The 27,706-nt window shown below is 34.6% G+C and overlaps 1 protein-coding gene across 1 annotated transcript in view; it reads right to left on the minus strand.

Annotated features, from left to right (window-relative positions):
* LOC138698894 (uncharacterized) overlaps positions 1–27,706 on the minus strand; it is a 721,865-nt gene that overhangs the window by 380,713 nt on the left and 313,446 nt on the right. The gene's annotated exons all lie outside the window — the stretch shown is intronic.

A 27,706-nucleotide genomic window follows, 5' to 3' on the forward strand; every position in this document is an offset into this window, starting at 1 on the left:
ACGAGAAAAGAAAATAACAAGCAAAGAAAATAACGAGCAAAGAAAATAACGAGCAAAGAAAATAACGAGCAAAGAAAATAACGAGCAAAGAAAATAACGAGCAAAAAAATAACAAGCAAAGAAAATAACAAGCAAAGAAAGTAATGAGCAAAGAAAATAACGAGCAAAGAAAATAACGAGCAAAAAAATAACAAGCAAAGAAAATAACAAGCAAAGAAAGTAATGAGCAAAGAAAATAACGAGCAAAGAAAATAACGAGCAAAGAAAATAACGAGCAAAGAAAATAACGAGCAAAGAAAATAACGAGCAAAGAAAATAACGAGCAAAGAAAATAACGAGCAAAGAAAATAACGAGCAAAAAAATAACAAGCAAAGAAAATAACAAGCAAAGAAAGTAATGAGCAAAGAAAATAACGAGCAAAGAAAATAACGAGCAAAGAAAATAACGAGCAAAGAAAATAACGAGCAAAGAAAATAACAAGCAAAGAAAATAACGAGCAAAGAAAATAACGAGCAAAGAAAATAACGAGCAAAAAAATAACAAGCAAAGAAAATAACAAGCAAAGAAAATAACGAGCAAAGAAAATAACAAGCAAAGAAAATAACGAGCAAAGAAAATAACGAGCAAAAAAATAACAAGCAAAGAAAATAACAAGCAAAGAAAATAACGAGCAAAGAAAATAACGAGCAAAGAAAATAACGAGCAAAGAAAATAACGAGCAAAAAAATAACAAGCAAAGAAAATAACAAGCAAAGAAAATAACGAGCAAAGAAAATAACGAGCAAAAAAATAACAAGCAAAGAAAATAACAAGCAAAGAAAATAACGAGCAAAGAAAATAACGAGCAAAGAAAATAACGAGCAAAGAAAATAACAAGCAAAGAAAATAACAAGCAAAGAAAATAACGAGCAAAGAAAATAACAAGCAAAGAAAATAACAAGCAAAGAAAATAACGAGCAAAGAAAATAACGAGCAAAGAAAATAACGAGCAAAGAAAATAACGAGCAAAGAAAATAACAAGCAAAGAAAATAACAAGCAAAGAAAATAACAAGCAAAGAAAATAACAAGCAAAGAAAATAACGAGCAAAGAAAATAACGAGCAAAGAAAATAACAAGCAAAGAAAATAACGAGCAAAGAAAATAACGAGCAAAGAAAATAACGAGCAAAGAAAATAACGAGCAAAGAAAATAACGAGCAAAGAAAATAACGAGCAAAGAAAATAACGAGCAAAGAAAATAACAAGCAAAGAAAATAACAAGCAAAGAAAATAACAAGCAAAGAAAATAACGAGCAAAGAAAATAACGAGCAAAGAAAATAACGAGCAAAGAAAATAACAAGCAAAGAAAATAACAAGCAAAGAAAATAACAAGCAAAGAAAATAACGAGCAAAGAAAATAACAAGCAAAGAAAATAACAAGCAAAGAAAATAACGAGCAAAGAAAATAACGAGCAAAGAAAATAACGAGCAAAGAAAATAACAAGCAAAGAAAATAACAAGCAAAGAAAATAACAAGCAAAGAAAATAACGAGCAAAGAAAATAACGAGCAAAGAAAATAACGAGCAAAGAAAATAACGAGCAAAGAAAATAACGAGCAAAGAAAATAACGAGCAAAGAAAATAACGAGCAAAGAAAATAACGAGCAAAGAAAATAACGAGCAAAGAAAATAACGAGCAAAGAAAATAACAAGCAAAGAAAATAACAAGCAAAGAAAATAACGAGCAAAGAAAATAACGAGCAAAGAAAATAACGAGCAAAGAAAATAACAAGCAAAGAAAATAACAAGCAAAGAAAATAACGAGCAAAGAAAACAACGAGCAAAGAAAATAACAAGCAAAGAAAATAACGAGCAAAGAAAATAACGAGCAAACAAAATAACAAGCAAAGAAAATAACAAGCAAAGAAAATAACGAGCAAAGAAAATAACAAGCAAAGAAAATAACGAGCAAAGAAAATAACGAGCAAAGAAAATAACAAGCAAAGAAAATAACAAGCAAAGAAAATAACAAGCAAAGAAAATAACGAGCAAAGAAAATAACAAGCAAAGAAAATAACAAGCAAAGGAATTAAAAAGAAAATAAAATAACAAGCAGAGAAAATGACAAGCAAACAAAATAACAATCAAAGAAAATGACAAGCAAAGAAAATAACAAGCAAAGGAATTAAAAAGAAAATAAAATAACAAGCAAAGAAAATAACAAGCAAAGGAATTAAAAAGAAAATAAAATAACAAGCAAAGAAAATGACAAGCAAAGAAAATAAAAAGGAATTAAAATAACAAGCAAAGAAAATGACAAGCAAAGAAAATAAAAAGGAAATAAAATGACAAGCAAAGAAAATAAAAAGGAATTAAAATAACAAGCAAAGAAAATGACAAGCAAAGAAAATAAAAAGGAAATAAAATGACAAGCAAAGAAAATGACAAGCAAAGAAAATAACAAGCAAAGAAAATAAAAAGGAAATAAAATGACAAGCAAAGAAAATAAAAAGGAAATAAAATAACAAGCAAAGAAAATGACAAGCAAAGAAAATAACAAGCAAAAAAAATGACAAGCAAAGAAAATAACAAGAAAAATAAGTGACAAGGAAAGAAAATAACAAATAAAATCACTTTAAAAGTAAAGAAAATATAAAGTGGAGAAAATAACAAGCAAAGAAAATAGGAAATGAAAATTATCAGAGAAAAGAGGAATCAAAGAAAATGATAAGAAAAAGAAAAATAAATAATATCTGAACTTATTTTCTTAGTTTATTTTCTTCGTTTCTTATTTTTCTTACTTCTGTTCTTCTTCACTTCCGAATATACAAAATCGGAAGTGAAGAAGTAAATAAACTAAGAAAATATGTTCCGAAACGCGTAAGAAAACTATCAAAGAAAAGAAGAATGGTCATGAATGGAAAAAAACGAAAAGTAATAGGAAGAGAAGTAAAATATTAGAGAAAAAATAGAAAATTAAAGAGGAGAGAATAAGGAAAGAAAAAAGAAAGAAAGAAACCAAGAAAAGAAACAAAGATAAAGAGGAGAAAAAGGAAACAAAAAGATAAAGGGAGAAAGAAGGAAAGACACAAAGAAAACAAGAAAATAAAGAAAGAGGGACAGAAGGAAAGAAAGGAAGAAAAACAGAAAGGAAATAGAAGGCAAGGAAAAGATTTAAGCATGAAAAAAACAAAGCTTAAAACTAGGTGTAAAGGAGACAAGATAGAGGAAAAGAACTAACGAAAGAAGAAAAAAATGAGCGACGACGGAACAAAATGGACGAGAATAAAGAAACAAAGAAAGCAAAAAGCATGGAGGCAGAATAAGAGAAGAATGAAAGACAAGCAGAAATGAATTAGGGAAGAAAATATAAAATAATCGATGGAAGATGAAATGAGGGAATGAAAGATTAACAAAAAAGAGAAGGGTTAAAAATTGAGAGGAAGAAATGAAAAGGAAAGAACTGTAATATAATGGAAGAAGAAAAGTAAAAGAAAAATATAAGAGAAATGGGAAAAGAAAGAAAAGGGGAGGAGCAAAGAAGAAATAAGTAGGAAGGATGGCAGTGCAGGGAAAGAGGAAAGACGAAACATAAACGAAAGTAAGAACCAGAAAAAGGAAAAGCAAAGAGAAAAGGAGAAAATCAGAGAGAGGAAAGAAGGAATGCGAAATGTAAAAATTACCGGAAAAGAGAGACAGGACAAAATAATTGATTAACAAATATACATGAAGGAAATGAGAAAGAAAGAAAATAAAAAGATGACAAAAGCAATAAGAAAAAGAATGGAGAAAGAGAGATAATATTACTGAAATATAGATATTTTTATGGAAATAGAAGTGAGGTAAAAGAGGTTAAACAAGTAAATAAATCAGATGTATTTTTATATGGTAGAACATAGACAATTCATTGGGTGCTAGGCTCTCTGGAATGTTTAATAATTTTCAATAACGTGCATGTTCATCTATACATAGAGGTGCCACATTTTGTGTAATCTTGGAATCTGCACCGTATGTAATATAATCATGGCGCGGACATTAGCATCTCCGATTTCAGGCGATAAACTTGATGGCAGGCAGTTGTTTGCTCTCACAGCACAAACATGGCGCCTGTGGGTCGTGAATAATGTGCAAATGCGATCATAGTAATTCAAGCCTGCGACTATGAACACCATTCACAACGTGCGATGCGTTATTCTGCAGTCGTTTGTTTTTATACGTCGGCGCTGCAGTCTTGGTTATTACATTTATGTTTCCCCTCCCTCCATGATGTTCTGTGAGTTTGAAAAATATCTTTCACTCATATTTGGATAGGTGGTTAACGAATAAAAATGGAGAAGAAACTAAATGAAAAAAAATAGAAAGACAAACAGAAAAAGAAAAAGCAAGCCAGAAAGATTGAAGTTGAAACGAAAAATTACAAAAGAGATGGCAGAAACACACAAAAAAAAAAAGAAAAAAAATTAAGCAGAGCAAAAGAACGACGGAATAAACAATGTTAAGATAAAGACGGTAGTTAGAGATGGAGAGCTAGAGAGTAATGAAGGAAGAATTGGAGTGGAAAAGGGATAAATAATAATTTAACAAGTAAATCATTAAGAATTGAAATAAATTTGTAACTATAACAGATATTTGATGTAAGTAAACAAAGAAATAATGGAAGAAAGAAAAAGGATGCACAAAAGAAACGAGAGAAAGCGAGAAACGAATACAGGACAGGATGAAGGCGGTAGAGTGCAGAGAATGAAAGAATTAACTCAAAGAACAAAAGTAAATAGGAAAGGGTAAAAGGACGGAGACAAAGAAAATGGGCAAAGAGAGAAAAAGAAACCGATTGAAAAGGAAAAAAAATAGAAAAAAGTTAAATACAAAAGAAAAAAATAAGTGGATAAGTCAAGAAAAGACGGATAAATACAGAAAGAACAAGTCAATAAGGGAAAACGGAAGGGTAAAGGAAGAAAGAAATGAGAAAGAAATTAGGAAATAGGTGAAGGAAGGTGCGTAGAATGAATGAATGAATGAATAAATGAATGAATGAATGAATGAATGAATGAATGAATGAATGAATGAATGAATGAATGAATGAATGAATGAAGAAAAAGGTGGGGGGAAAATAGAGAGAAAGTAGAAAAGGGAGAAAGCAGAAATAGGGGAAGTACCGTTATTCCCCATAACTATACTGGGTGTTCATTTCAAAGTGTGTCATGACGTCACTGTTGTTGGATCACCGATTTGAAGCGAGTTTCAGTTTATATGTTAGAGAAGTTGCCTATTATTTAAGGCGTTCTTCAATCTGAACTTGAGAACGTGTACGGTATAACTTGAACGTCGTAGCAACAGATGGCGGTCTGTACGGTCTGTGTGCTACCATAACCTCTTTCGAACTGTGTTTTGCGCCGGCAAGTCGTACGCAGGGTATTTGTTATCATCGGTTGTGTACGGTAACATTCCACAACACAAATCCAATGCTCCGTGTCCATGTTGACCGTCGAAGTTAATGTCAACAAATACGTAAGTAATCGTCTTAACCCTCTCCCCATATCCCGACAGTACGTATTTCCAAACAGTTCACATTCCTGCCACTACCGGCGTTACGTATCGGCACGTACTCTTCAGAATGAACGCCGTACTTGCTAGCCAACTTCTCTGCCTCTTAGATTATACACCTGAGCTGCGGAAGTGTAGAAAGATTGAATTCTCTAGGCTCATCAGCTAGCCACATGACGGCATACAGCGAGCCAAGACACATTTTGAACTGAACACCCAGTAGTCCTGGAACACAACTATGGTCCACGATATAACTATTAAAAGAACATTGTAGAAGTAACATAGACCGTTCGTAGATAGCTGCAGTGACTTGACTTCAAACTACAGTACAGCAAAAATATAGATAAACGAGGCACTGCGTTATGGAGTATAAAATTTGAATGGGCCATAGTTGTGTTCCAGGACCATAGTTATGGGAAATGACGGTATATAAATAAGAAGTTGGAGAAATGAGATATCGAAAGGAAAATCTGTAATGAGAAAGTATTATAAAAAGAAGGTAGGAAAAAGTGGAGTAATTAAAAATTGGTGGAGTTGAAAAGGTTGAAGAATTAGAAAAAGGTGACTGAGTTGGAAAACGGTGGCTAAGTCAGATAAAGGTGGCTGAGTTAGAAAAGATAAAGTTAAAAATGTTGGAATTAGGAAAAGGTCGATGAGTTAGAAAAAAGTGGATGTGTTAGAAAAATGGTGGATGAGTTTGAGAAAGGTGGAAGAGTTAGAAAAAGCAAGAGGGGGTGGGAAATGAGAAGGAAGTAGAAAAAGTGGGACGTAAAAAAGGAAAGGAAATGAAAAAGTTGGAGAAGATAGAGAAAGATGAAGAAGGTAGAAAAAGGAGAAGCGGTAGAAAATGAGGAGAGGGTAGAAAATGTAGGAGGCAGAAAATGTTGAGAAGTTACGAAAAACAGGAGTGGATAGAAAATGAAAAGGAAGTAGAAAAAGTTGGCAGAGGTAGAAAAAGATGACGGAGGTTAGAAAAATTTGTAGATAAAAATGAAGTAGGAGGCAAAAAAGCGGGGTGGAAAAGATGAATGGGATAGAAAATGAGGAGAAGGTAGAAAAACAAGCAGGTAGAAAAAAGAGATAGAAGGAAAATGAGAATAAAGTTTATGAAGGAAGGTTTAAGGTAAGAAAGATAAAAGTGACGGAAAGAGAAAGGGAAATATATAGGTGGGGAATTGAGACGAAAGTAAAACGAGGAGGATGAAATAAGGCAGGAATTAAGAAAAAGGATAACAAATTATGAATGTCGGAAGAGAGAAATAGTAGACGAAAAGAAGAAAGAGAGAAAGAGTGGAAATAAAAATAAACTAAAAGGCGAAAGAATGATAGCACCGAACATGGGAAGATTGGAAAGAAAGGAGAAATAAAAGAGTAGAAAAGGAAGAATAAATTTAGGGACCAAATAGAAACAAGTTAATAAATCATAACTCGGTATAATTATTTGAAAACAACATTGTAGAACTGTCAGTCTCAATCATGAAAGTGAAGACAGAGGCTATGCAGATGTTTGTATCGGCGTGACTGTGCCAAGACCTGCAGCGTGACCTACTGCGATTGCCATCTAGGCTTGCGTTCTGACCTTAACTTGTGTACACTTGTCGCAGTGTAGTTTCCCACATTATTACTCAAAGCATTCTAATAGCAGCACGCCACGAGAAAGACAAGAAAAAGCCACACGTCTAGGCAAGCAATTCTCCCAGCAAAACGCCACAGTAATGTTTAAAAACAGATAAATTTGTAACTTTGTCTGTCTGTCTGTCTGTCCGTCCGTCCGTCCGTTCATTCATTCATTTACTTACTTATTTACTTATTCATTCATGCATTCATTCACTTACTTATTTACTTATTCCTTCATTTATTATTTGTTATTTATTTACTTATTTATGTATTTATTCATTTATTTATATATTAATTCATTCAATGATTCATTTATTCATTGGTTATTTATTGATTCATACATTAATTTATTCATCTATGTATTTATTTACTTGTTTATATTTATTTAAAATACATTAAAGGAGATATGTCATAGTTATACGTGGTACAGTCATTAAGTTCTAATACTGAGCACATAGTGGCGTTGTGGTGCACTACAGCGCATAGGTGGCGCCATGGTATGATACCTTGTCAGTTAGTCTCTCGACCCAACAAGAGACAGTTGAGTGCATGCACTGTAAGCAGAACTACGGTCTTTGTTGTGACGGTGATTTGAATGCGCACGTCGGAACCCGAGATGTCACAGTTTGAGCAACGGGCAAACATCAATTTCTGCCAGAAATTAGGCAAAACTGCTGCCGAAACGTTTCAAATGATGCAGCAAGTTTACGGTGAGGACGCAGTGAGTCGCAGTGTTGTGTTTAGGTGGCACCGACGTTTTTTGCAAGGAAGAAACAGTTTGGAAGATGATGTGCGTACTGGTCGGCCACAAACAATTCGAACTGAACGCAAGATCCAAGAAGTTGCAACGTTGGTGCGTGCTAACCGTTCCCAATCGGTAGACGATATCGCAGCAACAGTAGGGGTCAGCCATGGTACTTGCTACAAAATTCTGTCTGATGACCTGAACATGTCTCGTGTTACCCAGCACAGTGTGCCACGAATCCTGTCGCAAGACCAACGTGACGATCGCATAACGATTTGTAGTGACCTCATCAGTAGTGCTGACGATGATCCGACGTTTCTCAATCGGATAATAACTGGAGACGAAACTTGGTGTTTCCTTTACGATCCGCAACTGAAACGACAATCCGCCACCTGGAAAACGCAGTTATCACCACGACAGAAAAAACCGCGACAAGACAGGTCAAAAGGCAAGGTGATGCTTGAATTGTTTTTTGATTCAAATGGAATTGTTCACATGGAATTCATCCCAGAAGGTGCAACTGTGAACAAAACCCGCCAGAAAGAGATCCTTGGCCGTTTACGAGATTCAATTCGCCGTAAGCGACTTGAGCTATGGCGTACAAAGAATTGGCTGTTGCTACATGACAACGCCCCTGCACATCGCTCTGTCCTTGTCCAAGAGGAACTTGCAAGACAACAGGTGACAGTTCTTCCACACCCTCCATACTCACCTGATCTCGCACCATGCGATTTTTTTCTCTTTCCTCGCATGAAAGCAACCCTACGTGGGCGTAGATTTCATTCTTCCGAAGAGGTCATGACTGCCACAAGAGAAGCCATATGGGACCTTCCTGCCAACATCTTTCAACGGTGCTTCCAGCAGCTATACCAACGTTGGCAAACGTGCATAACGGCCAACGGAGACTATTTTGAGGCAGGATGTGGTTCTGTTTAAATGTACGCCGTGTTATGCGGCATCTTGTGATACATCCAGATTCTTGTGGGAGCCTACCCTCCAGGCGTCAAGTCTTAGAACTTAATGACTGTACCACGTATGAACACTTTATAAGTTTATTGAAGATGTTATTCAGACACGTTTCGGAGAATGCTTCTCCATCTTCAGTGATAAGTTACATCGCCGAAGTGGTTCAGTGAATAACATCTTCAATAAACTTATAAGTGTTCATATAACTGTGACATATCTCCTTTAATATATTTTATCGACATCATGAACACTGTGCTATTGACCAAATATGTGTATTTTATCATTATTTATTCATGTATATAAGTATTCATTCATTCAGAGGTCGGCCTCGGTAGCGTAGTCGGAATAGCGCTGCCATTCTGTACTCGAGGATGCGGGTTCGATCCCGGCTCAGATGAATGGCATTTAAGTGTGCTTACATACCCCGGTTCCTAGTCGACGTCTGTAAATCTTTTGGCCTGCATAAAAGTATTTTAAGAGATCTAACAATTGCAGCACTCAAAGGCTCAATAGCTATTTTCAGGCATCATACATATGGACCATGACTAATTCACATCTCCTTGACGTTACTTCGTTTAATATCATGTGTTTCAATATAATTCAAATTGTTATTTTTCGCTCTAACAACAATCTATCACTAAGCCTCAAGGCATTTACTCTATTGTATCATGGTACTCTTTGTCGATGGCAACCTGTAGTGGTTACAGGAAGAAATTAAATAAATAATAATATGTATATATATATATATATATATATATATATATATATATATATATATACATATATCAATCCCTTTCAAGGGTTAGACCCTTGTGGATCCATTACGATATCAAGCCAATGCTTTTTAGGTTTTCCATTCGTTCAGTCATTGAATGAATGAATGAATGAATGAATGAATGAATATATATATATATATATATATATAAACATACAAGTAAACAAACAAATACTAGATAAATAAATAAATAAATATGTATTTGAGGACCGGTTTTGCAAAACTTGCTAACTGCAAAATTTTCAAAATTGAGATTTTGGTGGATTAGTTAACATAAGACATGATGCTAAAGGCTACTTAGGAAAATCTTATTATTTTCTTCAGAGTAGTGTGTCAAAGTTGGATCGTTTTTTCAAAACTTGCTTTCTGCTATGTGAGAGCTCTAGCAAAACTTGCAGTTATTTCAGTTTTTTGTGTTTCCTATAAAATGTAGTTTTTACAGTTAGCAACTTTTGCAAAAACGGTTCTCAATTGTACGTTAAATATTTTGAAAAGAAGGAAGGCCAATTCTAGAAGCGTCCTGTTTGTTGAGTAATCCTAAACAATATCTTTGAGAGTAAATAATTTACTGCATATTATTTCAATCTCCTGCGTTTTTAAATAAATCCAACAACCCTGAGCTGTCAATTGTCTCTTAGGTCCCTTTAATCATAAACTCGATCAACTTGCACACCGTACGTGGGTGCTGCCACCTTAATTCCAAACTAAAAAAGAAGCTACAAGGGAAAGTAATTACATTGCCCTAACAGCAAGCTGTATGTTCCTTGGAGGAGGTTGAACGCTCCTAATTGGTGGCTGAGCTTCAATTAAAGTGCCATTACGGCAGAACCGCTCCTATTACCCACTGTTTCATATTCAAATCCGCGATCTTACAAGCGGATTAAATTAAATCGAAGTAATTATGGAAACGCCATCTATGTTTGCAACCCACAACATAAAGAACGTTAACAGAGGACAGGAATCTTCAGCCTGTGGTTAGATCCAGCTTTGAGTGAAGAAGAGCGAGGGCAAGACACGAACGGAAAGAATAATATAGCGAAATAAATTAAGAAGAAGAATAATACAGGAAAATAAATTGAGAAGAAGCATAATACACCAAAATAAATTGAGAAGAAAAATAATACACCAAAATAAATTGAGAAGAAGCGGAAGGAGAAGAATAATATAGCAAAATAAATAGAGAAGAAGCATAATACACCAAAATAAATTGAGAAGAAGAATAATACACCAAAATAAATTGAGAAGAAGCGGAAGGAGAAGAATAATATAGCAAAATAAATTGAGAAGAAGAATAATACACCAAAATAAATTGAGAAGTGGACGGAGAAGGGTAATATAGCAAAATAAATTGAGAAGAAGAATAATACACCAAAATAAATTGAGAAGAAGCGGACGGAGAAGGATAATATAGCAAAATAAATTGAGAAGAAGAATAATACACCAAAATAAATTGAGAAGAAGAATAATACACCAAAATAAATTGAGAAGAAGAATAATACACCACAATAAATTGAGAAGAAGCGGAAGGAGAAGAATAATATAGCAAAATAAATTGAGAAGAAGAATAATACACCAAAATAAATTGAGAAGAAGCGGACGGAGAAGGATAATATAGAAAAATAAATTGAGAAGAAGAATAATACACCAAAATAAATTGAGAAGTGGACGGAGAAGGGTAATATAGCAAAATAAATTGAGAAGAAGAATAATACACCAAAATAAATTGAGAAGAAGCGGACGGAGAAGGATAATATAGCAAAATAAATTGAGAAGAAGAATAATACACCAAAATAAATTGAGAAGAAGCGGACGGAGAAGGATAATATAGCAAAATAAATTGAGAAGAAGAATAATACACCAAAATAAATTGAGAAGAAGCGGACGGAGAAGGGTAATATAGCAAAATAAATTGAGAAGAAGAATAATACACCAAAATAAATTGAGAAGAAGCGGACGGAGAAGGGTAATATAGCAAAATAAATTGAGAAGAAGAATAATACACCAAAATAAATTGAGAAGAAGCGGACGGAGAAGGGTAATATAGCAAAATAAATTGAGAAGAAGAATAATACACCAAAATAAATTGAGAAGTGGACGGAGAAGGGTAATATAGCAAAATAAATTGAGAAGAAGAATAATACACCAAAATAAATTGAGAAGAAGCGGACGGAGAAGGATAATATAGCAAAATAAATTGAGAAGAAGAATAATACACCAAAATAAATTGAGAAGAAGCGGACGGAGAAGGGTAATATAGCAAAATAAATTGAGAAGAAGAATAATACACCAAAATAAATTGAGAAGAAGCGGACGGAGAAGGATAATATAGCAAAATAAATTGAGAAGAAGAATAATACACCAAAATAAATTGAGAAGAAGCGGAAGGAGAAGAATGATAGGCCAATAGCAAAATAAATTAAGAAGAAGAATAACACAGAAAAATAAATTGAGAAGAAGCGGAATAGAAGAATGATATAGAAAAATAAATTAAGAAGAAGAATAACACAGAAAAATAAATTGAGAAGAAGCGGAAGAGAAGAATGATATAGCAAAATAAATTAAGAAGAAGAATAACACAGAAAAATAAATTGAGAAGAAGCGGAAGAGAAGAATGATATAGCAAAATAAATTAAGAAGATGAATAATACAGAAAAATAAATTGAGAAGAAGAGGAAGAGAAGAATGATATAGCAAAATAAATTAAGAAGAAGAATAATACAGAAAAATAGATTGAGAAGAAGCGGAAGGAGAAGAATGATATAGCAAAATAAGTTAAGAAGAAGAATAATACAGAAAAATAAATTGAGAAGAAGCGGAAGAGAAGAATAATATAGCAAAATAAATTAAGAAGAATAATACAGAAAAATAAATTGAGAAGAAGCGGAAGAGAAGAATAATATAGCAAAACAAATTAAGATAATGAATAATACAGAAAAATAAATTGAGAAGAAGTGGAAGAGAAAAATAATATAGCAAAACAAATTAAGAAGATGAATAATACAGAAAAATAAATTGAGAAGAAGCGGAAGAGAAGAATAATATAGCAAAATAAATTTAACAATACGATCATTTATCCTTGGATAATTCATCAGTTTGTAGAAACCAACCATACGTGAATTAATTGGTGGTTTTAAATTATGTAAATCTTGTTTTAATTAAGTTCCAGCGGTTCCTAGAGCATTCTGAGCACAAGAGTTCCGTGCACCAAAACCAGGTGCTATTGATTATGATTCTTCTAAGCCATGAAATAAGATTCTCTTATTACAAAATTTTTTTGTGACATACAAATCTAGCTGTTGATATTTTGATGGGGAAGATAACTACGGGTGAAGATTTAATAAATAGTAATTCTCTGAAGAAAGTGTACTGGGAGTAAGGATTAATTGCAACAACAACCATGCAATATTTCTCTGTAGTTAACGGTCAGGCACAGTCACGCCCAGTTTGTATGAGGTTTAAATCCACAATGAAAAGGGCCACGAACTTGGGAACACAAAGCGGCATGATGTGTGCTATAATTAATTGGATGAAATGTTAATTAGCCAGGATGATTCCTAGGCCTGCTGCGAAACCGTTACGGAGTTGCAGGGGGCCGAAACTGCGATGCACCACACACTGGTCCGTGCTAATAGCGGCATTTAATTAGCTAATATAAATCGTACTGTGTTCGCGGAAGCAACCTCCGTCAGGAAAGAAGTCCAGCCTGTATACGTGCCCTTTGTATATCTACTACAGGCTAATTATATTGTATTGCACATTTCGCATAGTGAAAGTCGCAAAATGATATGCACGTAGGTAGAGGGTGAATTTTCTCCATCTATAACTATCTCATTATTATGGACAACATATCTGTGTACTTTGAAATAAGATTAAATTAATTAATTGTAGGAGAAGAACGAGAAAGTTTAAGGACAGCCCTTGAAAAGAGATATTTCACTCCGGTCTTATACTTACATGAAACCCCCAGGTCTTTACGCAGGAACCAAATGCCTGTGAAGAATAAAGTTTTTTACTGCAAACCCAATCTTTCTATCTTTCAAACTGTGGATTCATTTTTTCATTTAGTGTTCCGCCCAAGGGCAGGTCTTTCACTGCAAACCCAGCTTTCTCCAGTCTCTCCTATTTTCTGCCTTCCTCTTCGTTTCCTCATATGATCAATTTATTTATTTATTTATTTATCTATTTATTTATTTATTTATCTATTTATTTATCTATGTATTTATCTATCTATTTATTGAGTGATTGATTTAATTATTTATTTATGTCTATAATAGGGCAAAGCCCCAATTACAATAGACAGTACAGATATTTCTTAAAAAAAAACATAAAATTGCATATAACGTGAAAAAAAGAGATAAAACAAATGCAAATGCAAGATACGAGTGTAAATACAAATTAAAAATTAAAACTGAAAAAAAAAAGAAATAGATACTACCTAAATAAAAGACACAGATATAGACATAAATGAAAAATTCCAAATAAAAAAAAATTAAAGAGAGTTAAGTATAGATACCATAGCCAAAAATGTAAAATGTAGCTATAATTGGCAAATTACACAGTAATATAACACTATATTAATAAATTCAATATACAGTATTATACAGAGTGTTTAAAAATACGGGGCATAATTTCAGGTATGTATTTCCCACATGCAGACAATCAAAATAGTTCATTACAACATGTGTCCGGAAATGCTTCATTTCCGAGTTATGGCCTTCACAACATTGAAATTCACCGGAACGTTTTTCTTTCCGCAGGTCGTTGTCATTACAGAAGATGTTCAAAATATCCACCTCCTGCTTGAATACAGACCTCACATCGATGTCTAATTGACCAGCGAACACGATCCCAAACTCCAGGACTATTGCGTATGTCCTCAGAACATGCCACAATTCGATTCCGAAGGGATTCCAAATCAGGCACCGGAGACGAATAAACTAATGATTTTAAATGGCCCCACAAGTAGAAATCGAGAGGGTTCAGATCAGGTGAGCGTGGAGGCCAAGCAATTGGGCCACCTCTACCTATCCATCGATCAGGAAACCTTCGATCCAAGTACCGGCGAGCCGTACGACTGAAGTGTGCAGAAGCGCCATCATGCAAGAAGTGAATGTGTTGACGATTGATCAGTGGAGTGTCTTCTAAAACATGAGGTATGGTGTTTTCCAGGAAGTTTGTGTACGCCTGCCACGTAAGTCTGTTTACTAGTACATGGGGTCCAACTAATCGATCACCAATGATACCGGCCCACATGTTGAGGGAGAAACGCACCTGGTGATGAGATGGAACAGGTGCACGTGGGTTTTCATACGCCCATACATGCTGATTGTGGAAATTTGTTATGCCATCTCCTGTGAACTGTGCTTTATCTGTAAATAATACTAAGGCAGGAAAGTTCGGATTTACACCACACTGCTGCAAGAACCACTGACAGAACCTAACTCGTGCAGGGTAATCTGCTGGTGACAGGGCCTGTACACGTTGCAAATGATAAGGATACAATTGATACTCTTTCAACAGTCTCCAGACAGTCGTATGAGGAACATTGACTTGCAACGCTACCCTTCGTGTGCTGATAGAAGGAGTCATGTTCACAGCCTCCAGAATCTCCTCCTGTACTTCTGGAGTTGTAGATCTTGGTCGTCCCCTTCCCAAACCAGGAGAGTTAAATTTTCCATACTCGCACAGACGGTAATGGAGACGTACAAATGTCTTCCGATCTGGACATTGTCGCTGTGGGTACCTCTCCTGGTACAAACGACGAGCCAGCGCAGCATTGCCGTCCGCCTTACCGTACATGAAGTGTATCTCTGCCAGCTCTTGATTTGAATACATGTCGCACAGTCTGACGCCTACACAACACTGAATGTAACCTTCGCCTCGGAATGAACTGTCAGAGTGCCCTCTTAATGTCTCCTTTAACGGCAACGACCTGCGGAAAGAAAAAAGGTTCCGGTGAATTTCACTGTTGTGAAGGCCATAACTCGGAAATAAAGCATTTCTGGACACATGTTGTAATGAACTATTTTGATTTTCTACATGTGGGAAATACATACCTGAAATTATGCCCCGTATTTTTGAAACACCCTGTATATTAGGCCTAATAGGCTTATCTTAAAGTCGTCTATCATCTGATAGCTTCTTATACCTCGAACTTTTCTCCCGTTCACAATTCCTTCCAGTGCATCTTTCAGTAGGCAGTTTATTCTCAGCCAGTGACCCTACCAATTCCTTTCTCTCTTCCTGATCAGTTTCAGCATCATTCTTTCTTCGCCCACTCTTTCCAACACAGCTTCGTTTCTTATTCTGTCTGTCCACTTCACAAGCTCTATCATTCTCCATATCCACATTTCAAATGCTTCTATTCGCTTCTCTTCACTTCGTTGTAATGTCCATGTTTCTGCACCATACAATTCCACACTCCATACAAAGCACTTCACAGTCTCTTCCTCAGTTCTTTTTCCAGAGGTCCGCAAAAAATGCTCCTTTTTCTATTAAAAGCTTCCTTGGCCATTGCTACCCTCCTTTTGACTTCTTGGCAGCAGCTCATGTTACTGCTTATAGTACAAGTGTGGATTATATAACAATTTTTGTGTTATGAAAACTTATGGAAAGATTACATTTTTTGTATGAAGAATTTAAGGGTATATGTACGTGAACGACCACAAATATTATCAGAATGTGCAGGCTCTATATTTCCAAAATTTTACAAGAAAATGAACTCACAATTGGACAAAAATTACAAGGTACCACAACAATACTTATCAGAACTTAAATATCGGATAAAAGTATAAAAAAGGTTACTAATAATATTTTTGAAACCAGTTTTATCAAAGTATGAAAAAAACAAAAGAATTCTGCAGTTACATCATTTGGTAACCATAACGTTGTTATGGCCTCTCTGACATGTTTAATATTTTTCCTGCATTTAATAAACACTTATTACTGAAAAGTAGACTACCTTGACATGTAGAGTTGTTTATTTTAATACAATTAATTTTTATTTCTCTTATATAAAATATAATAAAATTTACACAATGTTTTGCAACCCAATTTTTTTATTTTCAAAGAAATGGCCATTATTATAGTCTACCTCTGCATAAATGCATGTTAAATCAGTGTACAAAATTTCAGAATTCTATATCTAATGGTTGTGGAGTTATGAAATAATATGTGTCAAAATTTTCAAATTTTGGAAAATTTAATTTAAAGTAAAACGTGAATTCTAAAAAAATATTATTAGTAACCTTTTTAATACTTTTATTAGATATTTAAGTCCTAATAAGTCTCTTTGTGGTACCTTGTAATTTTTGGCCAATTGTGAGCTCATTTTCTTTCAAAATTTTTAGAAATTTAAATCCTGCATTTTCTGATAATATTTGTGGTCGTTCACGTACATATACCCTTAATTACTCCAGAATGAGCGTATTTAGACCAATGAATTTCGGGATAGAGTTAGATATTATCCCAAAGCCTTTCTTCCACAACCTAATAATCTGCCACTTCACGTCCACACTCCTGAATTTTGACCCAGTTTCACTTTTTTTCAAGGAATAAATAGTAATACTGGTAGTATTAGTAACATTATCATCATCATCATCATCAGCAGCAGCAGCAGCAGCAGCAGTAGCAGCAGCATAATCAACTTTTACTTTCACGCAAACAAGCACTCAGGCATTCTTGACATTTGGCTCTCCTGGCATAAGTTTGGAATATGAACTTTGGGAAAAAAATTACTTATCAATACACGAATCCTTTCCCCTTAATTTGTGGTGATATGATTTAATGCTAAAATTGAAAAAAAATAAGTTCTCAGATCTCATCTCTGTCACTGGAACAGTAATTTAAAGCGTCAGTTTGAATATTCATCGCCACGTCAGAATCTAAATCGTGCAGAGTGCATGATATGAATATTGAGCTGGAGAAAGGAAAATGCGTGCTGCAGCGATATCACGAGTCAGTCATCCAGACGCTTAAATAAATTTAATTAAGAGCAGAACTGTCACGTTCTGACAGACGCGTCTATCTCTGTCAGTGCGATCACTGAGCATCATTCAGCATGCTCCACTAATGCAAACGATCTTCACGGCATTGACTTATTTAAGAACGCGGTAGGAATGTTGTGACGGGAAATTATTTATCTAAAGCAGAGAGGCTGCTCACAGAAAATGGCGAGGATATCAACATAAAACCTAACGACATCAACATCAAAACCAGCAACAATAGCAATACCAAATCAAGAAAAAAGCAGTGATATCAAAAAGAAGACAAAACTGCTACTTCACAACACTAGACGCAGTTAGACCAATACTAAACATAGCAATACCAACATCAAATCCAGCAACATCAACAGAAAAACTACTCCAACAACACCAAAATCAGCGACAGTAACGACAGAGTTATCTCAACAATATCAAAATCAGTCGTAACAACAAAGAAGACCAAACTGTAACATCGAAAATAGCAATGCCAAATCAAGAAAAAAAAGTAGTGATATAAAAAGGAAAATAAAAGAGCTACTTCACAACACTAGACGCAGTTAGACCAATACTAAACATAACAATACCAACATCAAATCCAGCAACATCAACAGAAAAACTACTCCAACAACACCAAAATCAGCGACAGTAACGACAGAGTTATCTCAACAATATCAAAATCAGTCGTAACAAAAAAGAAGACCAAACTGTAACATCGAAAATAGCAATGCCAAATCAAGAAAAAAAAGTAGTGATATAAAAAGGAAAATAAAAGAGCTACTTCACAACACTAGACACAGTTAGACCAATACTAAACATAACAATACCAACATCAAATCCAGCAACATCAACAGAAAAATTACTCCAACAACACCAAAATCAGCGACAGTAACGACAGAGTTATCTCAACATCAACAACATCAAAATCAGTCGCAACAACAAAGAAAACCAAACGGTAACATTGACAATAGCAATACCAAATCAAGAAAAAAAAGCAGTGATATCAAAAAGAAAACAAAACATCTACTTCACTATACTAGACGCAGTAGGACTAATTATAAACCTAGCAATACCAACATCAAATCCAGCAACATCAACAGAAAAACTACTCCAACAACACCAAAATCAGCGACAGTAACGACAGATCTACCTTAACAATATCAAAACTAGTCATATCAACAAAGAAGACCAAACGGTGACATCGACACTAGATCCTGTGACATCAACATCAAACCCAGACACATGAACAGCAATACTACAGCTACTTCATCAACATCAATATTAGCAAAAGCAATAACTAAGCTACCTCACCAACATCAAAATCAGCAACACCAAAATCAAAACTAGTTATATCAACAAGAAAACTAAACGGCTCATCAACATAAAAATCTGGCAACATCAACGGAAAAAGCTCCTCCATCGACATCAAAGTCATCTTAATAACATCAAAACCAACAACACTAAAATCATAATTAGTGATGGCCACAATAAATCCAACCGTCGACATCAAAACATAATCCAGTAACATGGCCAGAAATACTATTTCATCAACACCAGCCACATCTGCGTCACAAAGACGGAATCACTGATATCAGTAAGAAAACAAAACAGTGGCATCAACACCAAATCCATAAACATCACTGCCATGACTACTTCACCGACATCAAAAGCAACGAAAATTACAAGAAAGCTATCTTAACACCAAAACCAGCAACACTAAGGTCGCAACCAATGGCGTCAACAGCAAAAAACAACCGTCGATAGGAAAATATAATCCAGTAACATACACAGAAAAACTAGTTCATCAACACCAAAAGCAGCGACAGCAACAACAATGCTACTCCAACACCAAGGTCGAAAACAGCGATATCAACACCAAATCCAGAAACTTTATTAAATAACTACTCCATCGACACCAAAATCAGCGAAAGCAACAACAGAGCTACCTCACCACCGAAACCAGTGATATCAATACAGAACAACAAACGGCGACTTCGACAATAGATCCGATCAGATCAACACAATCCTAGCAAATCAACAGCAAGACTATCTCATCAACACTAAAACCATCGATTTCAACAACGAAACTACCTCACCATTAATCCAGTAGGGAATGTTTGTTTCTTAAAGATTATTGCTTAATTATTAAATTTGGTAGGAGGTATTTTACTTATTATATTTATAAAATTATAGATTTTAAATCAATTAGCGCATTTTAACACTAGAAAAGGCAATATTAATGCCAAAACCAGTTATTTTGATAATAAAAGCAACCTACATCAACGCCAAAACAAAATGAGTTCAACACAATTCCACCAATGTCAAGACTAAGACCGACCAACCAACCAACCAACCAACCAACCAACATCTTGTTGCACTGAAAGTCTATATGAACGGAGATCAAGCTGGCTTGCTTTTGACTCCTCTTTTAATTTATAATCACTTTAAAATTGTTCAGTCTAGTTCTTCAGTCCTTGATGTTAATCCATGATGAATTTATTAAACATATGGCTGGTATAACTTAGGTTTTATTCTTTATGCTTGATGATTAAATGATGAAAGAGTGATGGAACGGAGAAAAATTCTCTCCGGCGCCGGGATTTGAACCCGGGTTTTCAGCTCTACGTGCTGATGCTTTATCCACTAAGCCACGCCGGATACAATCCCGACGCCGTTTAGAATCGTCTCAGATTAAGCTCCATCTCTCGGGTTCCCTCTGGTGGCCGCCCTCTGCACTACGTCATAGGTGTCTATGAACGCAGGACCGAAGTCCATACATGTGTTGAAGTGCACTCAGATGAGTGACTAATTGGCCGGGATCCGACGGTATGGGCGCCGTCTTTTAAATCACAAAGTGACGTAGTGCAGAGGGCGGCCACCAGAGGGAACCCGAGAGATGGAGCTTAATCTGAGACGATTCTAAACGGCGTCGGGATTGTATCCGGCGTGGCTTAGTGGATAAAGCATCAGCACGTAGAGCTGAAAACCCGGGTTCAAATCCCGGCGCCGGAGAGAATTTTTCTCCGTTCCATCACTCTTTCATCATGTAATGACGCAGAATATCTGCATGAAAATATCATATGTACTTCGGTACATCAAAATATACTTGATGATTAAACTTCTGTAGCAGAGGATTTGGATGATTTTTCAATGTTTGTATAAATTCGAGCTTTAAATTTTCCGAAAACTCTTCAATTGATGCTGTGTCCAAAACTTCAAGTAAAAATTTATTGGATGTTGTGTAATCAGCTCCAGCAATTGTGCGCAGAACTGTTCTTTGTACACCACGCAGTCTTCTCAGTAGAGACCCATTGACAGATGACCAAGCTGGATATGCATGTAGGAGGCTAGCTCTGATTATTATTATATAGAAAGTTTTATTAGTCCACAAACTCAGCGATGGCGACTTAAATAAAGGATACAAACGTTGAAACGTAGCATATCCTTTGGCAGCAATTTTTTTATGTGAGGCTTAAAAGAAAATCTATGGTGTCCGAAAGTATTCCCAAATAAGTTGTTAAGACCGTCGAAATTGGCATAAAACTAGCGACATCAACACCAAAAGTTTAGTAACGATATCAATAAAAAAACTCAATACCGAGATCATTATCAGAGTCATCGTAGTCGACAACAAAATCAGCGTCATTGAAAAACAACTACATTAGTACGATCAACAATGCTAGTCCTACCATCGTCCACACCAAATCAATAACACCACGAACTACAGTAAATCAACAGAAACTTCGAGTTCGACAACAAAGTAAACAACTCAAAAGAGTCAAGAGAGGATGTTCAAAAATAAACAAACCCTGAGAATGAATAAGTATGAAGAGCAGCGAATAGTATCTGGCGAAATCATACCCTCCTTAGTTTGAATACAGAAGTGAGGGAATGCAAAGGACTGAAAAGGTATCAAAGCTATGCAACCGCGATATTTGCCGCCTCTAATTGGAGAGGGAGAAGAACCAGGTCTGAAAGGCTGCCGGGCGCTTGTTTATTAATTTTATTAGGAAAGCTGCTCGAATGGGATTCACTTGTTACGACGTTCGTTACGAGCGGATTGTGGTGAATAATTGATGATGCACTTGAGAATACAGCCAAGTTGTAACCAGAGGCGTGGAGAGGATCCATGGCACAACATGAAGATCAATACAAAAAACATAACTTTTCAGGTAAACACGACGTCGTCCACAAACTTTTCATACTGTGTAAGGGCCAAGACCATGGGTTCATATCCCGGCTGGATGTTGGATTTTACCCATCGGTGTAGGTCACATGGTACCACGTTTATCAATTGATCTCAGGCTGATATTGGTCTTGGGTTCGAATAGCTACTTACGTGGTTCGGTTTTTCCCGAGATTTTCCAAACTAGGAGAAAATCCACAAACGATTAGGGAAAACACGGGAATTTTACTGGAAGCAAGTAAAGAGATAGGTTTGGAAGTAAATCCCGAAAAGACAAAGTATTTGATTATGTCTCGTGACGAGAATATTGTACGAAATGGTAATATGAAAATTGGAAATTTATCTTTTGAAGAGGTGGAGAAGTTAAAATATCTTGGAGCAATAGTAACAAATGTAAATGATACTCGGGAGGAAATTAAACACAGAATAAATATGGGAAATGCCTGTTATTATTCGGTTGAGAAACTTTTATCATCCAGTCTGCTGTCGAAAAATCTGAAAGTTAGAATTTATAAAACAGTTATATTACCGGTTGTTCTGTATGATTGTGAAACTTGGACTCTCACTCTGAGAGAGGAACAGAGATTAAGTGTGTTTGAGAATAAGGTGCTTAGGAAAATATTTGGGGCTGAGAGAAACAGGAGAATGGAGAAAGTTATACAACACAGAACTGCACGCATTGTATTCTTCACCTGACATAGTTAGGAATATTAAATCTAGACGTTTGAGATGGGCAGGGCATGTAGCACGTATGGGCGAATCCAGAAATGCATATAGAGTGTTAGTTGGGAGGCCGGAGGGAAAAAGACCTTTAGGGAGGCCGAGACGTAGATGGGAAGATAATATTAAAATGGATTTGAGGGAGGTGGGATATGATGATAGAGAATGGATTGATTTTCCTCAGGATAGGGACCAATGGCGGGCTTATGTGAGGGCGGCAATGAACCTCCGGGTTCCTTAAAAGCCAGTAAGTAAAGTATAAGACGAATCTCTGGTAATGCCATGGCTAACCTTCAAACTCATCTCTTCGGGTATCATGCTGTTATCATCAATTGCACTGACGCTAGATAAACAAGTTGTATATAAAATGTCGTTAAATAACTAAATAAAAATTTATATTTTGTCATTTGCCAACATGGCTATAGGCAACGTATTTTTAGCACTTACTCAATTTGAATTTCCTTGAATTATTAGCCCTCATCTCTGCCACAGATTTAATAAATAATAATACAGAAATTATAAATTACAACAGAAAAAGATGCGATGATAAATTTTATTAATTCTATAAATCTAGTTCCGGAAAGATTTAATATTATTTGAGTTATTTTTATTTTGAATAATATTGCATTAAATTGGATGTAGTTGCACTAAATTAATATAATATAAACTATAACGATCACAACAATTCTTGTTGCCATGTAAACGAATATTATCAATAAACTTGTCATTGAATGTCTTTGCAGCTAAATTATTTCTTTTTCTTTTCAGAGAATATGGAGAATCAATTTTACTTTAACATATAGGAACAACTGGATAATACGCACGGCAGACCAATATCGATAGTCGACTCTACTCGCTGGCCACTAGTCACCGGGCCGTACCGAGCCGTATCAAACAAAATATAATCGAAATGGTGGTAGTCAAATTTGCGACTATATTCTTAAATAATTCACTCCATTAGTCAAGTTCAAGGTTTTATGTAGTACAACGGCGGTTTTTTGAATGCATTAAAAGAAAATGAAGATGTAATAAGATAATAAACTAGGTTATCACAAGGAAATTAACAGGAAAAAAGGTGTGTTTCACGGAATACAATTAAAATGACGGAAAGTAAATTTCCAGTTAATGTTCGCCAAAGCGTAAAGTACGTAATTATGACGGCGTTGCTGTTTTATTTCTAGCCTATAGAAAAATACCTAGCCTTTTACGAAAAAAAAATTTAAGGACCATGAAATTATTCACCGCTTTCATTATAGGCTTATAATTTTTTAACAATATTACGAATCAAAAACTGTCATATTATATAATTTTAACTACTACATGGACGAATCAAATCAAGCTAACCTAACCAAAGCTAACCTAACCTAACCTAACCAAAGCTAAGCTAACCTAACCAAAACTAATCTAACCTAACCAAAGCTAAGCTAATCTAAGCTAACCTAACATAACATAACCTTCGTAAATGCAAGGCCTGTAACCGGAGCAAGAAGGGATCTCAATCATTTAATCTGCAAGTACACGCAAAAATAAATTCAAGTAAGGATCACGCTCCCACTGCATGAGAGGTCCGCGCATGCGCTACAGCAAAACTGTTTCTGTCCCGAGCCTCTCATCTAAGGCACTCGTCATAATTTACTCGCAATATTTACACAAATACACATTGTCGCTAACAGTGGTGCTATCTCTCAATAATGTTCAGAACGAAGGAGGTAGACAGAGAGAGAAAAAATTTCTCCCGCCAACTACGCCACACACCAACGTCATGTTCTTATGTTGGTGACATTGTGTATTTACTTAAATTTGGTGGTAAACGTAACGGCACGGTTCAAAGTGACCGTGCTAATTCTCCAGTATAGCGAACATATAGTATATAATAAAATTTATTTATTATTGCTAGTAAGATTGAAATGAATACAAGTTAATAAATACAATGAAAGATAAACTAGCCCACTCCTGAATGAGTAAGACTCGTGCTCAGGAGGGGATTCCAATATGGACAAAAATAAATTTAAAATTGAGAGTGAATACAGATTAAATAGTGTTTAACATGCTTAAACCCAAACTATAAATCCAATACAAATTTATTTATTTTTTTATTAATTTGTAGAGGATTCTTGGTTCAAATATTATTGGAATAAAATTTGTTTAATAATCTGAGACCTTGACTCATGCTATGATAAAAAGCTGCATTGGTTTTACATTTTGATTCAGACAAACGCAGAGAATTCATATTTTTAGTTCTATATTTATGTATATACCTTTCAAAGTTATTAAATTTTCTATGAAAATATTTTAATAAAATAAAATAATACATTTGTTTAGTGTTGAAAACTTTGAAATGTTTAAACAACAATTCAGTTGGGTAATCTTTCTGCTTCTTTTAAACAAATTTTTAATACTTTTTTTCTGCAGTGGAATTAACGGATAAATGTTGGATTTGTAAGTTCCACCCCAACCTATGATACCATACATAAATATAGATTGAAATAATGCTAAATAAATTACACGTAAACAGTTAATTGACAAAATATTTCTTAGAATAACAAAGTAACATAATGTTTTACGTAATTTATTACACATATAATGAATATGATTATTCCATTTTAAATGATTATCAATAATTATACCTAAGTATTTAACCTCATTAACTTCATTAATAACTGAACAATTTCAATTTATATCGGAACAATCAGAATTATGCATTTTAATTTTTAGTATAGATGAAATTGGTTTATTACCTTTATTATTAAAAGAAAATGGGATAGCTATTGTTTTATCTCTATTAATTACAAATGAAATTAAATGGAACCATTTTTTATTAATTTTTATTAATTTTTATTTTATATCATGTCATATTTGTTTGTTTGTGTATGTATTTATTTATTTATTTATTTATTTATTTATTTATTTATTCATTTGAGAGAAACCTTCAAACCCTACATTGAATTAATTTTTTTCTGAATTTGATATCATTTCCGATACTGAATTTACATTTTCAGAAATTGACGTTAGCTTTTTCGAAGTTAAGTTTATTTTTTTCTGAATATGAATTAATCATTTCCGAAATTGAAGTTATCTTTCCCGAAATTAAAATTAGCTTTTCTTAAATTGAGATTAGATTTTCCGAAAATGAGGTTGAAAAGATATAGACCTAGTTTGAATACTTTACAAGAGTGAAATTTCACATAGTGTATCTTTAGGTCTGAGACTATCCAAAATGTTTCTTTGTAGTTGCTATAGCAACGTGAGATGAAAAACAACATCTAATCTGGCATACAGTAATTTAATTCCAGAGCTTGTTAGTAACGCATTTAATCACATTCTACTCGAAGAGGAGCGTAAATGCATGCACACATGTTATCCGTTAATAAGAAACCACATCGCTGTTGCAACAGGTTTATCTAAAGCTAGATGACTGCTAATTCTTCAGCACTTATCTCGACACCCCATCTAGTACAGCAGCTGTATACATGGGTGCCTGAACCTACTTTAGACAAAGGCTCATTTACGCATTATCCAGTTAAGCACTTTTTTCCCTCGGTGCACGGGAGGTTACCCACAAGATGTTTACCAGTGAAACAGTCGCGTCTGAATTATCATTTCTCACACTTCCTCCAAGTCTGAACTCCACTTTGCCGGCGTCTTTCATCTAAGATATCTTAATGGAGCAGAATTAATTAATATACTAATTTTTAGAGAAGTATGCATGCACATCACACAGTGCATTCTTCAAGATCTACATGGAAGCAAATTTTATTTTACTAGTGTATTCATATTTCTCGTTCAGCACAGGTGGATACCGGCATCTGATGTGTTAAAGTGTCGGGAAATTTTAGAGGAAGTGACAACAATTTTCGTCTGTTTTCTGTAATTACAGCGAGATGTGTATGTACAGTCATAGAAATAATTTAAACGATGAGTCCAAGAACTCCTGAAGTCCAGAGAAGTAAAATTTTCAGGAAATGAAAAAAGCTGTATAAATCTGTGTTTTAAAAACAAACTTAATTTTTCAAATATATTTTAGAATGACTATTACACTATTACTACGTCACACTACTTGTGACCAATAAAATGGTACGAAAGGACATCTTTCAACTAATCATGGCTGCTTATCCCACAATTGTACCGCGTCCCTAGCATTTGTTTAATTTTATCGCGTCCCTAGCATTTGTTTATTTTTATCACTACCCTAGCATTTGTTTCTTTGCTTGCCAACATTTCAAACTGCACTGGTCTGGACGTCAAAAAACAGAAAATTACAAACCATTCCAGTCGATGCACAGCACTTTCAAATATGACTCGCATTGGCATTCAGGAACAAGAATTAATAAAGATCACTGGTATTATATGAAGAGCACCATTCGGAAATCCTGAATAAGTTGAGGGATGCACCATGTACATCAACGAGTTCACTTCTTTTACGCACACGTCCAATATAACATCAACTGAACCACCAACCACTAAAACATTCAAATTTGAAAATTTTACTTTCAATAATTGTTTCTTTTAAAATTATTCATGTTTATTTTTTATTTCATCATCGTTAATTAAAACGTTTCTTGTTTATTTCATCATCCCTAATTAAAACGTTTCTAACACTCGTTTATATTATTTAGGTTATGTTATAGCTTCTGCTATATGATATTATGAATAGTCACGTATCAGAGATTGTTTAATACTAAGATTTATTGAAAATCATCTGTCAAGTGACGTTGATTCCTGGGATCCGGATGATTGAAGTGGAATGCAAATGTTTTAATAAAAATGAAACTGAATCAACAAAGCCTTCTTGACTAGTAACCGTCCACAGAGGTCAATGAAGATTCCATGGTTGGCACAACTGATAACAAGAAAACATAATCATAAAACACTACTACACATCTAGCGTAATGTTGAGATGGTATAATAAATAATACATTTGAAGACAGTTGTATTGTCGTAAGCCAATTAATATTTTATTGTATTGGAGTACTTGGTTACTTCTAATCTTTATATACTTTCTTCTAATCGTGTAATAGTCAATTAAATCCCATTACTGTTGATAACACATCAATTGCTCAATAAGTCTGTGCATTAAGGCGTTATTAAACGACATTAGAAGGTTGTGGATTTGGGATACATTTGAAATCATTCACTTTTTTTATAAAGAAAATGTATTGAACAAAGGTTAATTAGTGTATTAAGGATAAAAAA

This window comes from Periplaneta americana, chromosome 4, assembly GCF_040183065.1.
Source record: "Periplaneta americana isolate PAMFEO1 chromosome 4, P.americana_PAMFEO1_priV1, whole genome shotgun sequence".
NCBI lineage: Eukaryota > Metazoa > Arthropoda > Insecta > Blattodea > Blattidae > Periplaneta > Periplaneta americana.